At 33.4% G+C, this 18917-nt stretch overlaps 1 non-coding gene across 1 annotated transcript; it reads right to left on the reverse strand.

Annotated features, from left to right (window-relative positions):
• Window positions 1–15763: 15763 nt before the first annotated feature.
• Window positions 15764–15869, reverse strand: LOC122127293. Its single transcript, XR_006151120.1, has one exon. It is a non-coding gene; the product is annotated as a U6 spliceosomal RNA (small nuclear RNA).
• Window positions 15870–18917: the final 3048 nt, after the last annotated feature.

Genomic DNA, 18917 nt, shown 5'->3' on the forward strand with positions numbered 1-18917 from the left:
TATGCTTTGGGCTTCAGTTAAACTCATCTGAAATAATGTGTTTGAAGGCAATCAAATGTGATCCTGTTACTCCCACATTAATGAACTGGTTATTTCATATCTTGCACGAGTACTTCCATATTGCTCCAAGTTTAATGAACTGTCACTTTGTGGTAGCACCCACAATTACACTAACCCAAGGATTAATGGGGATCAGAAGATTAAGTCCAGAAAGTAAAATCCATGAGGTATTTATCTCAAAATAACCATTAAAAAGCCAGAAGAAAGCCTTTGGCTACGTGGTTTAGTGCCATACTTCCACAGAATAAGCTGATAACAGGAAACAGGCCTCATTAGAAGACCAGTGGTGGGTGCATACACACACACACACACACACACACACACACACACACACACAATTTCCCAGCTAGAGCAAGTATCTGTTTTCCCAATAACATATCTGAGTTCGAATCTTATGTGTTTTGATATTTATGAAAGTTTTATCATTAACTTGCCTAATTTTAATAAATGACACCCTGTTCACTATTATTTAATCCTGGTTGGAAAATATTTTAAGACACATTTTCATGTAGAAAGTTGCTTTTTCCCCAACTCTTGACTGTCTTGGTTTGTAAGAATGAAAGAATTGTGCCTTTAATTCATTAGTTTATAAATTAGAAAAGTAACCCTAACCCTAGAACCAATTGCCTTTGGATTCTAAAAGCCACAAAAGTACATTAAATTTATACATCCTGTTTTGGCTTCAACTCATCTTTCTTAAAATATTTTCTAGTTTTACTCAATATCTTGCCATTTTTCTAACACAACATTCAGGCTAACCCTCACACTAATCATACCCTAATCCTAATATTATTAGCAGTTTCCTATTTCATATTCATATTAATTCGATCTTGACTTGTTATTCAAAGATTTATTTTCAGTTTCACCCTAAATTTTCCATTTCCCTGATGCTAACACTAAGCCCAGCTGGAACTGAAACTTAATTTTCAACCTAATAATAGCTCAAAATTAATATTAAATATACTCTATTTTTTATTCATTGTAATGAATATTCCAATTTGCACTCTGGAAATGAGTTTCAATTTGCCCTAATTTCCAACAAATTTCCTGACTCTACCTGTGAAGTTATCTTCTTCTCTAACATGAACCATTATATTACTTGTCCTCAAATTCTCTTACCAGGAATAATACTGTAGTTTCCATTAATCCTACATTTTCCTGAACCACTGTATCCTAAAACAATTTCAGATTTACATATCATCTAGTCTTTTACTTAATGCTAACTCTCAACATAATCTTGGCTGGAAAACTCTCATTACAAGAATTATCACTGAGAAATAAATATAATGATAATGTTCTAGTTACTATTCAGGCTCACATTTTTGCTTCTATTTGTTAGTGAAAACTCAATTTTATAGTAAAACTTTCCTATTCATAACACTAATCATAATCAGAACAAAACACTGACCCTGATTTTAATCCAAATAATGTCTATACTAACACTAACTAGTTAGTGTAACACTAGTTTTCATTCATCCTAACGTGATTCAAATAAGCCTTCCAAACATAGGTTTCAATTTTTTTCCCAATATCTTAGTCATTTTCTAACTCTAAACTTAATCTTAACTGGAATATTTGAGAATAAATATAAGCCTAATTGCAAGCATATTCTAATATTAATAGCAATACTCTAGTTCACATTCATTCTAATTCTTACCAGGCCTGTAGTACAATTTACCTTCAATTTGACCCTCATTGTTTTTCTCCTTCACTCTAACCCTAACCATGGCTGGCATCCTAACCATAACCTTAATACTAAAGGTATCCCTACTCTAAAATTTATGAAAAATGCTCGTTTTGTGCAATCCTAACTTAAATTCCACTCTAATCCTCGAAATAAATTGCAGCTTTTCCTAAACCCTACAGATTTTCTCACTCTTACCTCTGAACCTATCTTGTTCCATAAGAGGAATCATTATAATCATTGATCTCAAATCCTGATATTATGAAATACATTGTACTTTCATTATCCCAGATTTTCCTGAATTCCTAGAACCTAAAAAAGTTCAGCTTTACTTAACATTTAACACATTTCTTTTTTTATTCCTTTTGTTGGTCGTGCAGCTTGAACTCTGGGCATGGGCACAATCCCGGAGTTCTTTAGCTCAAGGTGTGCACTTGTACCACTTGAGCCACAGCACCACTTTTTGGTTTCCAGGTAGTTAATTGGAGATAAAATTCTCAGACTTTCCTACTGGGGCTGGCTTTGAACTGCGGTCCTCAGAAATCAGCTTCCTGAGTAGTTAATGAGGCTGACAGAGGGATTACAGTTAAATGTGTAAGGTAATGAGTACATTTTTTGTTGACCATTGTTACTCCCTTCTTTGTTGTTGTCCAACTATTCCTTCCCTCTCCCATCTCCATCACTCTTCTCTCCCCATGGTTTAAAGTTCATTTTCAGTACAGTGTGCTGTGAGAATTAATGTTGCAATAGGTCATCCTCTGTAGAACTTGAATTTGCTATTTCTCTAAACCTAATTCTAATTCTGTCTGGTATCCTAACCCTAACCATAATAATAATGATAGTTCAATTCAGAAGTTAACAAAAAATATTCATTTTTGTTCATCCTGTTAATCCTCTGTACATCTTGAATTAAGTTGCAGTTTAGCTTAAATCTTCCAAGTGAGTTTATATGTAAAAAACATGATCTTTGGAGGAAGGAGTAACAAAAAGGAAATAGAGGGAGTATAATCAAATGTTTTAAATATATTATGGAAAGAGAGTAACGAAGCTGCCAATTCTGAAAATTAATAACCATTAATAAAATAACTAAAAATAAATAAATAACACACAGCCTTCCAGTGTTCTTGAAGAGAGCCATGATATGTCTTGTGAAAGAAATACTTGTTCAAAACTTTGTTCATGTATAATTTATATTGTTATTGGCCCATTATTTAACTTAATGAATACAATTTTATCAAATAGGATTCCATGACAAAAAATATAAAACAGTTACCTAGTAATTGTTTGAGAAAAAGTTATAGTCATGAGTTTTAAGAATCTTTCTATTTCCCTACAAAGTAATGGTTTAGGTTTACTAATCTAGTATTTGTTGTAAGTTTAGAGAACATTATAAGCATGAAAAAAAATGAACTGTACATCTTGTTTCTTGGATGAGTGATATTTTAAACATTGTCTTTTATTCAAATTAATACTTAGGTTTACTTTTCAAAATAAATGCAATTTTATCTCCTTTCATAACAAGTACTTACCCTGCAATTAAATGTATTAGTATATTCAGATATTTAAAAGCTAAATTTTCTGTTTGTTATGTAGCTCTACATATTCAGAATGACATGATTTTTCTATTCGTAAATGTCTAAACTCTGGGATTTTTGCTTCATCAATATAAATTGTCTCATGAGGTTTTTCTGAAAGCTCCAGTAACCAGTGTGGGATTTTTGCTTCATCAATATAAATTATCTCATGAAGTTTTTGTGAAGGCTCCAGTAACCAGTTTGGTCAAAAACATTTCATGAATTCTAAATTTTAAATCTAATCATTTTTAGACTTTGATTATATCAGTTATTGTCTCTTCAGAGCAACTAAAATAAATACTACTTTTTAAACATTTCACTCACATTTTAAATAATATTAACATAGGCCAAACAGAGACTAATCATTTCAAACACCATATTTGATGATCTCAGTGTGAAGAATGTAGAGAGTATAAGACCCTTATACTCAATAATATTTTTGGTTAACTTAAATTATATATCTAGATTTCTAAATTGCAGGTAAATCACATGGAAATATGAAAATAAAAAAAAAATTATTACTTTGGGATCATTTTCTTCTTAACTTTTTTTATTGTGAAAATTTCGTACAATGGGGTTAAAATTATATGGGCAGAGTAATGAGTACATTTCTTATCAAGCATTGTTTTCTCTTCCTTTGTTTCCCCTTCCCATCCTTACCCATTTCCACATGCTTGCCAGCCAAAGTTGTAAAGTTCGTCTTTTGAGATAACGTCTTGTACATCTCATCATTACAATGGTTCCAACGGTATCCCTAAAATAATGAAGCAAAAATATCTCTAGGAAATATATTTTTCAATAAAATGTTTCAATCCTTAGGTAAAGTGCATTATACTTCAATATAAAGTTTATTTCAAAATAGAAATTCTGCAACTAGTCTAATGTATGTTTTCATGCACAAAATTCTGTGACTTCTAGTCTTATTATGTGATTTTAATTATATTTTTATTGTGAAATGAGCCCTAATTATTTTTATTACAAACTTCAGTAACTATACAAATCATGCCTGTACATGGTAATTTACATAATTTAATACACAAACAAAATTATCTTTTTTCTTGTCTCCCACACGGAAGCATGAGGTGCTGAAGCATATTAAATGAAAGCATTCTAAAAGAGAGTCTATATGGAATGGAAATTTGCAACGTGAGGATGGGAACATGAACACTTTCTACTTGGCTGAACAAGAATTCTTGTTTCTACAGTACTTTCTTCCCATTTAATCACACAGGGAAAGCCTCAAAATTTGAAGTTCATATGAATGAATTACATTCCTAAAAGTTGTGGCAACCCTGCTCAAAAGCTCAATCTTATCACAAATTCTTTGTGCTTGCTGGTTGATCTATTTCTCTATCACATGTTTCATATTACTAAGCATATTAGTAATTCAACTGGAAGTACATGGCAGGAGACTCCTGAAATCACATCTATTGCAGTGTAATATTCAGAAGAGAGGAAAAAGATTATATTGATCTCCAATTCCTCCCTTTCGCCTTCAATATACTAATCAATTGTCAAAACAATCGTGTAAGATGTTAGTTTATTTTCCCTATTTAATTAGAGATTAAGCAAGTGTTTTTTTGTAGTAAAGTGATGACAGTAGTATCACAGCTCTGATATGAGCACCTCCTCCCTAACAAGTAATGCTCTATGGACTGTAAATATGGAAGCCACACTGAATTCTCTCGCTGTCTGTCTCTCTTTCTCTCTCTCTACTGACACACACACACACACACACACACACACACACACACACACAAACACATAGAGCTGCCACCCAGACACATCAGAGATCAGTTCCATTCCTTTGTAATTATAGTTGATTGATGTTTGCGCTCCCTTGTTTTTCTTTGCTTCAGGATCTTGCCTGGACCTGTATGTTTCCCTGAGATCAAGTCCCTTGTTCTTAGTATACAGTGTATCTTTCTATGTTTCAAGCCAATTAAGAATACCCTGAATACAATATCTTCATACTTGACATTCAAGTCAAACTCCATGAATTCATACTACTGTATTGGATCTAGAGACAAAAAAACGCCCACCTTGTTATTTTAGACGGAATTGAAATCATGAAATAGAAGAATATCGATCAGGAACTGAGCTAAGAGAACGGGAGTATGTGGGAAAATGTAGAATGCTGTATGTGTGTTAGAGATACAGATTAATAGGAACATTTATTGAAAACTTGTCATCCTATATTGAAAGCTCAACTTAAGCATACAGTTTTCCAGTTACTTTCCTTACCTATCACTTCTGATCAAAAATTCTCTTATGTGTATAGTATCTTTGAATAAATCACACGATTTGCAGATACTTAACATCTTAAGGAAACACAGTCTGCGTCTACATTTTTCATTCTATGTGACAAACCCTTATTTTTTGTTTCCCTGTTTCCTGAATAAATGTATTCCTAGAAACAGGATATTGACAGCAAATCTCAGTGTAATTTTCATTTTGTAAATTTCAAATATAATATAAATTTTGTATTGACTAGTCATTTTTAAAAAAATGAGTGATATTCATGAACACAATATTTTGATGCCTTTATGTTAATTGAGAATTGCTATGGTAGTTCATGTGTCTAATTGACTTAACCATTATATTATTCATGTATAAACATTGCATTGCACTATTTATTTTTATATATAAAATAATCCCCAAAGGTTTACTTTAAAGGAATAATATGGGAGTTGTCTTTATGTTCCAAACTTTATATTTACTTCATTAAAAGGACTAGAAACACATGATGTTTACTGGAGCAATTTAAAAGTTGAGAACGCATTTCTAAAGAGAATGGATTTATTGATTAAAACATAGGATAGAGTAAAAAAAGTCAGGTTTCTTGCTTGACACTGCATAAATTTCATATGAATGTAGCTCAAGATGAGACTCACAGATAAATTAATATTTATATTACTGAGATTTACATCACAATATAAGCAATATAGGTATTTTAAGGAATTGGTCATTCAAAGCCATAGATACATAATGGATGAAGAATGGAATTGAAAATAGCAAAGGGAAAACAATTCAACATGCAGCTATTATGATTTCATAATACTAATATGGAAGTAATGGAGCTTTTCCCTTTCTGAAGAAGAACGTTTAGCCAGTAATTTCAGTGTAAGTCATTAATTGTAATGAGTCTAAATTCTTTTCCTCTGAGATATCCAAGAGTACTATACTCATCCTCTGAAGAGTAAATAAGTAATTATTTTCATTAGCTTTGCTTAATATTAATTTACTTGTAGTAAATAGATTTAAATGTCTTCTCTTTCTCTCAATTTAATAACATACATTTCTGTCTCTTTCTGTTTCCTCTTACAAGCCTGAAATCACTATTTCAAAGTAGTATAAGCAGGAAAACAAAATAACCTGATACAACAATCAAAAATCCTAAATTATGTGAAAAAATCCACAATATAAAAAATAAATCTGAGGAAGAGAAAAACAATGACAGAATAACCACAGAAAATTATCATAGTAATCACTAATGAAACAGAGATTTAGAGTCCTAGCAGGCACTCTAGGTCTAGAGGGTCACATCAAATCAGCTATAATTATAGCTATGTAGCTATAAATATAGACATAATTATAGACATACAATTCATGAGAAGGTTTCATACCGTCTTCACAAGAAAACAGAAATCTATGAAAAGGTGCCAGCCAGGAATACACTGGGCAACACATTCAAAAGCACATGTGCAATGTGGAAATAAAAGGGCAACATGGAAAAAAGCAGGAACAGAAGTGTACATCAGAGAAAGCCACATCCATACACATAGACAATTCACCATACCACTGGACAGTCCAAATGGTCACTGGAACCACAAATATTAACATCACAACATCTCACCACAACTGATTTCTATTCCTACACTTAATGGACTCGACAAAAATGCAATTCCAGAAAAACAAATCACAACAGGAAACCAAACCAAGACCCTGGAAATCAACCAAGAACATAGAGAGTCACATATTAATATCATAGCTCCCCCAAAAGAAAGCCTCCAAATGGACAGAACAAATCAGAAAAATACAAGAAAAGTGATGACAAAGTAGTATAATTCACACAGTAATTAACCAGGCATTAGAACAGACAATCAAGGACCTAGAAGATAGTTATCAAATGTATTACAGATACTGCTGAAAAATGTGATTAATGGAAAGATAGAAAACATCTACAAGGAAATTTGTGAACAAGATGAGACCAACCAGTCATTAGGAAAATAATTCATGGAGACTTCAAACAGAAAGATAAATAAATTCTGAGAAGGCAAGGGAGTCCAAGAAAAAATGGATGCCTAGTTAAAAGATATGAGAGAAGACACAGCTAATAAAACAACCCTTACATCTCCCCCAACCAAAGAAAAAATGTACAGAAAGTCCATACAAGACCTAAAACAAAGCTTTAATAAGGAGACAGAACCCCTAAAAATGACCAATTAGAAGACAGGGAAATCAAAAACAGAGTAGAAAGTCTCCACAGCAAATAGATGAGATAGAAGATCATCTCAGGGTCAAAGACAGAATAGATCTAATAGAAAAGAGGAAATAATCATTTAGAACAAATCCAAGCAATAAGAAATGATCTTGCCAGAACTTCAAGACTCAGTTAGAAGATCAAATTTCAGGGAGATAGGTATCAGGAAGGAGAAGAGCAAGAAACTAAATGGATGGGAAGCATATTACAGAATTCTAGCAGAGAACATGCCAAACATCCAAAGAAAAAGGCTCATTCAGAGAAGAGAAGCCTTTAGAAACCAATCAGAATTTTAGAACTGAACAATCCACCATGATATCATAATCCATTAGAGGATTATTAAAGATCAAGGAAAGGATTCTTAAAGATGCCATAGAGAAAAGATTGATTATTTATAAAGGATATACAGTCAGAATAAGAAACAGGTTTCTTAGCTGAAATGGTAAAAAGGAAAGCCTAGCATTATATATGACAAACATTAAAGATAAACAACTACCAACCATGAATACAGTCCCAAGCCAACTCTCCTTTACATTTAAAGGATATATAAACATATTTCATGACAAAGAAAACTTGAAACAACTTATGTCCACCAAATTATCAGAATAGAATATAATCAAATATATACTAAGTAGAGAAGATCAAGAAGAAGAGGAACTATTTATATAAAATGCTCCCTACCAGAGAACAAGGTAAATATGTTAAGAGTAGATGAGGCACAGCTCCTAATAACAGGTGTATAACATATCAGGACTTATTTCAGATATTTCTGTCTTAAAGCTCAATATCAATAGACTTAAATTTCCAAATAGAAGACATAGATTAGATAGTAGTATCAAAAACCAAGATGCATCCATCTAGTATCTATGAGAGACACATTATCAAACACATTCTATGAAACTAGAATTAGACTCCTCCCCAAATCACATAGGGATTCAACAAAGAAAGAGAACTATGAACCAAACTCTTTGATAAGCATTAATGCAGAACTTCTTAATAAAATTCTCACTAACCAGTTTCACCAAATAACAAAAAAAATCATATGGTATGATCAAATAGGATTCATCTTGGATACGATTTGATTCAATATTCTTGTCAATAAACATAATACAAACCATCAGCAGAAGCAGGGACAAAAAACAAATGATCGTCAATAGGGTGTAGAAATAGCTTTTAACAAGCTCCAATACCCCTTTATGATTAAAAGGTCTGAGAACCTAGGAATGCATGGAACATTCCTCAATATTAAACTGAGTATGTATATGATAGAGATAATAAGCATTTAGCTAAGTGTGGAAGCATGAAGTCATTAACATGAAGAATTAGAAAAGGATGTTCACTCTCTACTACTCTTCAATATGGTAGTGGACTTTCTTGCAAGAGCAATAGACAAGAGAAAAACATAAAGCAGATCCAAATAGGGAAGAAGTAAAACTATCCCTTTTTACAGATGAAATGACCCTGTATTTAAAGGACTCTATGGATTCCTCCCTCAAGTTAATAAATGTGATGCTAACCTTCATCAATGTAGCAGGATATAAAAACTACAAGAATCAGTAGGTTTTCTGTTACCAACAATGGGAAAATCCACGCTGAAATCCAAAAAACGACCTCATATACTAGCCTCAAAATCAAATCAAATCTAAACAAAACAAAACAACAACAACAAAACTAGGAATTAATTAACTAAAATCGTGAAGGACCTATATGTGAAAACTTTAAAAATATAAAAAGGGAAATTGAATGAGATTCAAGGAAATAGAAAGTCTTTCAATGTTCCTAGTTGGAAGAATTAACATTTTGAAAACTGCAATACTTCCCCTAAACAATTGGCAAGGCAATACTCATCAAAATCCCAACAATATTCTTCAATGTAGAAGAGAAAGCAATGCAACTATAATATGGAATTACAAAATTACAGATGAAACAGAAAGCTTAGAAATGAATTCATGGGCCTATAGTCATCTTACACACACAAACACTCACACACACACAAACACACACACACACACAATGGAATTATATTCACCCATCAGAAAGATGACTTTTCACCAGTGGTAAGGAAAATGAAAGGTTTGGGAAAATTATATTAAGAGAAAAGAGAAAGGAATGCAGACTCAGAGCAATATAGTTTTCATGGATTCATTCATTTATTGTAGCTAGAAGATGCATACAAATCTTTAAGTAAACAAGACAGATTCTACCTCGTCCATTATAATGGCCATTACTAAGAAAACTAACAATAGCAAACGCTGGCATGGATGTAGCCAATTGGGAACTCTATTGCACTGTTGATGGGAAATTAAACATGTTCAACCACTGTGGAATGCAGTACGGAGTTTTCTGAAAAGAGTAAATGTAGATCTCCCTTAAGACCCAGTAATTCCCCTTATGGGCAGTAATACAAAAAATAACAAACAAGCTCACATGAAAGCTACCAGTATATACATGATCAGGGCTCAGGCCCATAGTTCAAGGACTGGAAAAAAATTACCACTGCTGGTATTTGTTTCCGCAAATATGAACCGTTTTATATAAGATACCAAATCAATATATATGCAGTAGCTAGATTAGGACTCAAATGTAGTGGGTGATAAAATGGCTCCTTTGTTGAATGTTAGAAAGAGATGTACGTAGTCCATGAAAAGGATATTTTTTCTTGTTGCTGTTCGAGGGGCTTGAAGTCTGGACTTGGGCACTGTCCCTGAACTCTTCAACTCAAGGTGGGTGCTCTACCACTTGAGCGACAGTGCCACTTCTGGTTTTCTGATGGTTAAATGGAAATAATAGTCTTTCTTGCCCAGGCTGTCTTTGAACTGTAGTCCTCAGATCTCAGCTTCCTGAGTAGCTAGGATTACAGCTGTGATTCACTGGCACGATTTTTAGAAAAGAAAATCCACCTCTTCACCTGTGTCTAAACCTCAGATATTACTATTAGAACACATCACCTTCACCTCATTTCATCAAACATTTGTAAATTTTCTCTTTTCCTTCATGTGGTAATACTGCAATCAATATTAACTCAGCTGGGGGACTGGATCAATTGTACGGTATTTGCTAGCAGCTAATTTAAGAACTTTTACATCAAAAGAAATGAAACCCTCATTTTGAATAATTGTTTTCTCTTTTTATTACAAATCTGTGCTTGATTACTTCCTAATGTGATATTGGACTTCCTAATAGAGTGATGAAATTTTCTTTCTTTTCAACCTTCTCCCACATGTGGTCAAATATTTGAGTTCAAAGATTTGCACTGATAATTGATTAAGCTGACTTCTAAGAAAATGTGCCTTTCTGGAATTTGGTCTTCTTTCTTGTTCTTACATGCACAAGCGTTCTATGATTTATTTGTTCTACAAGGAATTCTACATTCCAATCTTTGTGTGACCAATTTTAGTCTCCCTGGTCAGTCTTTCTGTCCTTTCTCTGGAGTCTCATTTGAGTCTGCCTTATAAAAAATATATTAGTTATCAGCTAAATGATTCTCAGCTTCTGTTTTTTGCCTGACTTCATGTAGGCTATGATAGCAACCCTGCCTGGCTGTGCTTACTGGAGTGTATGTGTGTGTGTGTTTTGTTTTAGATGTCTAGGATTACTATTCAAGGTAGTAGTTTCTCTGGGTCCCTGTGATCCCCTGGCCTAGAGTCAATGGGTTTTTCTCCTAAAGATACAAAGAACAATTGACTAAATTCCTGTTAATTGTCTCAAAATGAGGCAATCCGGCATCCTTGCAAAGCCATCAATAATGCTTTATAACCACTTACAGAAGTCATCTATCTAGATGGCTTTTCAAGGTTGACTGTGAAAAATGTTCATTTCCAAGTATGCACCACAAAGCAGAGCACATTCCTGGGATCAGATATTTGGAAGGAAGGTTACCTTTCCTTCCTTCTCTTATGATAGATCAAACCGTAATAATCTTCAATTGTGGTCAGCCTGGAGCACATATTCCCAAGAATATTCTGTAGTGTAAAAGAGGACCAACTCTCAATGCTGTAAATATTTGTCTACTACAGACTGATTTATCTTGCTTTTATCTATTGTTATTTTCATTACTTTAAACACATGGATAATTTATATTGGGATTAGACAAAGGATTAATGGAATAAACATTCAGTTTACTTTCATAGATCCAATATAATACACTTAACCCATAATGGACAAATAAATCCAACTCTAGAAACAATGTCAGGAATACAAAATAAGCCTTAATACATATAATCTGGCACACATACACGATCATCTACACAAAAATTCAGTCTCTCTGTAAATATTTATTTGGTATGAAATAATAAAAATTTAATTAATGAATATGACTTTCAAGAATCATCTGAAACAGTCCCCGTATATATAATTGTAAATAATTTTATAGATGTCACCTAGACAAGAATTTAACATGCATGTAGAAATCAAATTTCCACAATTTAAGCTATATGAGAGGGGTCATACCCTCGTGTACTATGTGGTGTGAATTTTACCACAGTGATGAACCCTTCCAACTAATACCAAGAGTCATGTGCAATAATTTATTACTTGATGTTAAGATGAGTGCTAAGTGTAGAATACACTTTGAATTATTGCATTAAATTACAGAAATGAAGCAATAATGATATGTTATTTGTTTAAACTCTAATGCTTCTCAATTTTACAATTCATAAATATATTATTAAAATTATTTTCACTTTCTTCTTTTCTATAGCTGCTGAAATTAAAATTATATATTAAACATTCAATATTAAGAAATCAATAAGTAACTATTATTAAAATGATATACTATTAAACTCTGATTTGAATTATACTTCTAACAAATTGTGATCTAAACAACTCAATAGAATTAAGGGTGATCATTTTTAAACTTATTAGCTTGTTTTTTTTTTTTTATTTTATTTTTTGGGTCCGATCGTGGGGCCTGAACTCTGGGCCTGGGCGCTCTGCCTCAGCATTTCAGCTCAAGGCTAGCGCTGTACAACTTGAGACACAGCACCACTTCCGGCTTGTTTTTTTTTTGGCTTATGTGGTTCTGAGGAATCAAACCCAGGGCCGCAGGCATGCACGACAAGCACTCTACCACTGAGTCACCTTCCCAGCCCAGCAGCTTGTTATTTGTTTCCTAATTGTGTCATTTGTTATTCTTGGTCCAAGTCATCTCTTCATCTTAATTGTTTAGTTTTCTATTTTATCTCTATTGGTTTGCTGATTATGCATTTTGTTTAAATTTTTAATGACATGAGGCTGAAAAGCTGTATGCTAGTTTATTACTTGCTATGTTAATGTAAAATTACTCCTTTCCACAGCTCTTCTACTCTACGATACTACAGTATTTCCCCCAGTCGCATCTCCTGTATCGCTGCTCTCATATATTTTATTTTATTTTTTATTTAAAGTTCCAGTATCGTTTTTAAAAAGTACTAAATCTTTTAAATATCATCACTTACTGTATTTTAAGAATTCAAGAATGAAAAAAATCACATATAATCACTCCAAAATGCTTTAAAACTAGGAAATGATAAAACAGGCCACTGTGAAGTAAATTTTCTTCTACTTTCAAAATTATTCTGAAAGCCTTGTGCTGGTTTGTCACACCTGTAATCCTAACTACTCGGGATACCTACTCAGGGGCCTGAGATCTGTGGATAACATTTGGAAGACAATCAGGGCAAAATAAATTCATGAGATTATTTTTCAAAAATTTTAATGAACTAACAAAGGGCCAGGAATGGAGATGTAGCTCATATAGTAGCTCACCAATCTAGAGAGAAAGACATAGCGAGACCTTGAAGCCCTGATTTCAAACTCTGAGCATGCCAACACGCAGGAATGCACACACACTCACTTTTTCAAAATATCTTCATATCAGTGTTTTGCATTAATTTATTTGTTAACGATATTATTTGGGTAAAATAGGCAAAATAAACTCTTCCATCTCAAAACATTTTTATACATTTTTTGTTGTAAAAATACTGTACAGAATGGTTATAGTTACATGAGCAAAGTAATAAGTACATTTCCTATCAAGTTACCTCCTCCTTTGTTTTTCCCCCACCATTCCTTCCCTTCCACCTCCACAAGTACACTCCTCACACCTCCAAGCCCCACCCAATGTCCCCAGCCTAAATTGTAAAATTCGTTCTTCAAAATATTGTCTTGTGCATCTATTGTTATACAATGGGTCAAACTGTATTCCTATTTAAGCATGCCGTTTTGTCCCTTTCTTTCCCCAAATTAGAGAAGTGTATATACAAGATGCAGGTGCACCAACATCAAGTAAAGTGAAAACAGGGGTTATATTGTTGGGAAGGAACACATAAAAAAAAAAAAAAGAAATCACGTTGCACATTATAAATATGTGAGAAACAACAGCAAGAAAGAAAAAAGCACTTGTGTCTCTATCTTGGGCGTCATTTAGCTTAACATCTACTTATGTAGTCATATACACATAGCTTTTCAACTTTTCTGCTTATCCCAGACATATACTAGTCATTGTAAATAAGGGATAGCATGGGACCTATGTTTCTTTGGACTTGGCTTACATCAGTTAATATAATTTTTTTCCAAGTCTTTCCATTTCCTAAAAATTGGGCGATGTCATTCTTTCTGATGGAGGCATAGAATTAATATATATACACATATATATGTATATATATAGTATATGTGTGTGTGTACACACATATACACACAGAACATTTTCCTTTGTTGTTTTTTAGAGCAACTTAGTTTTCCACCTTCATCATTTTTTCAAATGTTTTTATTGTGATTAAATGATTACATAATTTCCCAAATTTCACAATATTGTGGGATAGTGATGCTTAGTTAAAGTCACAAACACATTCTAACTTTGATGGAGCAAATTGTCTATCATGGTTTACAATACTTATGAGTTCTATGAGCTTTGCAATAGAGTTATTTCCTCCATATGTATAGTTTTTTGTTTTGAAATATGTATATTTCTTTTGTTTTGTGTAGTGTCTGCTGTTCCCTCTTTCCCACTTGTTCCTTCCTTCCCTTCAGTGACATTGAGTTGCTTAGTTCATTTTGGTCAATGTCCAGTGCAGCTGATGGATCCCACTGTTGTATGAATTTCCCTGATTCCCTCTAGTTCTGTGTCGTCTTCCTGGTTTCCCTTCAGTGTGCAAATATGATCAGCAGAATGAGGATATTTAGTAGTGATTCGACCAGATGAGTGGAAGTCCTTGGTTTCTTAAGTGTTGTTAATTTTGTTGTATCACCTTACATTTTGGATTTAACATCCACTAACCATGGAGACCATGTGCTGTTTGTCTCTTTGCTTTTGTCTTACCTCGCTCAACATGATTTCCTGTAGCTTGATTGATTTCCCTGCTAATGCCATTATTTTGTCTTTCTAATGGCTGGAACATATTCCGTTGTGTATAGTTACCACAGTTTTTGGATCTATTCATCTCTGGTGGGACATATGGGTTGTTTTCATATCCTGTATATTGTGAATAGTGCTGCAATAAACATGGAGGTGCATGTATCCTTGAATATTGGTACCTGTTGTTCAGAATAGATGCCTAGAAGTGGTATGAGTGAGCCATAAGGAAGGTCAATAATTAGCTTTCTGAGGACTCACCAGATTGCTTTCCAAAGTGGTTGTGTAAGTGTACATTCACACACACACACACACACACACACACACACACACACAGAACGTTTTCTTGATCCATTCTTCTACTGAGGAGCATCGGGGTTGGTTCCGTATCTTAGCTATGGCAAATAATGCTACAATAAACGTTGTTGTGGTGGTAGTTTTAGTATGGAATTATTTGTGATCATTTGGGTGAATTCCCAAAATTGGGATTGCTGTTTAATAGGGGAGCTCTATGTGGAGTCTTTTGAGGAAGCTCCAAACCGCTTTCCAAAATGTATGAACAAGTTTACACTCCCACCAAGAGTGCGGTAGGCTTCCCTTCTGGCCACATCCCATCCAGCATCTGTTGGTGTAAAAATATGGAACGATTCATTAATTTGCGTGTCATCCTTGTGCAGGGACCATGCTAATCTTCTCTGTATGTTCCAATTTTAGTGTATGTGCAGACAAATTGAGCACAGAACATTTTTTTATATATAAATTGTAATTGATTGTCTTAAACTAGACAATTCAACAAAAAGTAAGTTCAAAAAATTGTGAAATTTTGCAACCATGTATTTCTTACATAAGCACACATTTAAGAATAAAGTCAATATTGACATGACAAATACAAAATAATTCCAGATATTTGTTGTTCATGAGATGTGTAGGAGGAGGAATTCAATTATTCTACACAAGGCACCTGTCATAATGATCATTGCAGCAAATGTTAAGGTTTGTTAAAAGTTTTAATGATTTAAATATGTTTCATTTTGGGATTTGCTTATATATGCAAAATTAAGACTGGTAGGTCATAAATTTTTTCGATAAAGTATATAATATTTCCGGTAGCATGTACTACTAAGTATGTACATTTCAGAGTTTATAGAAACTTTGCTAATGAGAAGTTGCAAAGACTGTGTAAAGAAGCAGAGTGAAGAGTTAAGAATTTAAGTACACAGTTTCTGATAAATCTTTAGGGCTCTCTTAAGTTATATGTTAGTGATGAACAAATAATGATAAAAGCCACATACACATGATGAGATTATCTAAAAAGAGTAATCTTAGTGGGTAAATTTAAAGGCTACTCATAGCTTTATCCAGTTTTAAATGTACAGGAATATGAGAAAATAGTAAAATCTACTATGTACTTTTCAAATACTGAAAACCCTGGTAATTGTTTTGTTTTTTATTTTAGTAATCATTAATATATAATTATTGTTTTCTTTATTTATAGCATTTTTTCCTTGTCATAATATAATACAACTTTTTGTGAGTCGTGATTAAGAGGTACTTTGAGAATATTATTGGGATGGCCACTCCATTTTTCATAGGTGCATGTGAATTTACAAATAGCAAAACTAAAAACAAAATATTGATTAAAAATTATATCAAGTAGAGTCTGAATCAGGAGTGTTGATAAATGTCCACACCTAAAATCTTAACCCTAGGCTGAAGTAGTGGTATTACAGTGTTGAGGCCACAAAATTGAGAAACTGTGTTTTGTTTTGTTTTGTTTTTTGCTTTGGTTTTGTTGGTTGTGGGGCTTGAACTCTGGGTCTTGGGTAGTGTCCCTCAGCTCTTCAGCTCAAGGCTAGGGCTATCACTTGATCCACAGCAGCACTTTCATCTTTTTCTGCTTATGTCGTGCTGAGGAATGAAATCCAGGACCTCATGCATGCAAGGCAAGCACTCTACCACTGAGCCACCTTCCCAGCTCCTGAGAAACTGTGATTTAAAAAATCATCTGAACAATATTTGCTTTCTGCTTTGGGTTATATAATGAAATATGTGAACACATTTTTATATTTTTGTGAATTGTCATACTTCTAAATTTATACTAACTACAGCCAATTTATCCTTTTCAAAGTCAAGAAATATTTCTGAGAGTTTGCTTCTGTGAAGACTGTTTTTGCATTTATAATTTCTTCTGAGCCATTTTTATTTATTATCAAAATCACTTCATATTTTATATTGATGCGTTATCATACATCAAATACCTTCAAATGTACATGTAGAGTCTCAAAATAGCAGTATGAATATCCTCATACACCTCTTGTTTATCTGTTATGCACTTTAATATTATGATATTTTTCTCTCTCTTTCACTCTCTTCATTTCTGCTCTTTCTCTTTCATGCTCCATGTCTGCTACTTAGAATTTCTGCTGGTCTACTATTATCCTTCAGGATCCACTGGTTTTGTGGGAACATGATAGGGACCATCAGTTACCCTTGCATTCTTTAAGAGTTATAACAGTGACGTGAAATTATTCTTTGCCATTCTAAATGGCAAAACAACAGATCTAGGAATTCCTTTTCACTTTTAGTACTATTATAAATTTTATCTCATACGAATCATTGGGACTGATAATATACTTTTAGCCTGGGACCTAAAAGTTCTTTTTCATTTACAAACAACCTTTTTCTTTTATTATCAGTAAGTAACAAAAACAAAGCTATCCTATGGGAAAGTAGGCTGAAGTTGTTCACAGTGATGAAAAACAAGTTAATGGGAGAAGTGTGTACAAAGGATACCCCTCATATAACACAGATGCTTAGAGCAGTTTATCATGTACACTTTTTGATAAGGACAATGTGCTGGGAACTCTAGATTAAATCACTGAACACCTGATATATATATATATATATATATATATATATATATATACATATATATATGTATGTATTTTTATTTATATATGCATATATATGAATATTGGCCCATATATGTACACATGAATGTTACTATACACACAAATGCACACATATGTACACACATGTACACATGCACAAATGGAAAAAGACACATAGATATAGCCAACACAGGTTTCACTAGTTGTTGAATATGCCTTAGACAGAATGCTTGGAAACAAATGTGTTGAAGATGTATTCGTCTCTAAGAGTTCTTTTACCACTCCTCTTATCTCTTCCAACTGGTACGTTTAGAGAGATTGGACTTGAAAAATGCAGGACAAGTGATAGCAAGTAACTCGGAAATCTCAATACGTATAGGTCATATGGTGTCTCCCTGCTCCCCATGGAATGCTTGCTCTTGTAGACACTCTCAACAGCCAAAGTAGCAGGACAATATCCTTGTTAAGAATAAAGTTATAAGGCTTTAAATGGCATCCTTCCTTGGGCTCTTTTCCAACAGTGAGCATCAATTCCTAAGCAGATGAGTGACTCCCCAGAAGACCGGAGTGCAGGTCAAAATTTAACCAACCCATATGAAAAGTTTAAAGTGAGCAATTCTGACTGAGGTCGTGCCGATGTCCTGCCAACGAAAATGAGAAAAAAAGAAAGTTTTTTATGTATTAAAATTTGAGAATAATTTGTAACCTGTCAATAAATGTGTAGAACACAATTATACCAACTGACAAAAATGGAGTGCATTTCATTTATATGCTTTTGGACTTTGAAAGTGTTTTTAAGTGTGTCTACACAAGTAGAATCAGCATGAAACAAGCCAGCATTTCTTCATTTAACATACAAGGAAAAGATACAGGTTGACCCATTGTAACAATGAGA

Source organism: Dipodomys spectabilis, unplaced genomic scaffold (assembly GCF_019054845.1).
Source record: "Dipodomys spectabilis isolate Male_0828 unplaced genomic scaffold, ASM1905484v1 ptg000298l, whole genome shotgun sequence".
NCBI classification, from domain to species: Eukaryota; Metazoa; Chordata; class Mammalia; order Rodentia; family Heteromyidae; genus Dipodomys; species Dipodomys spectabilis.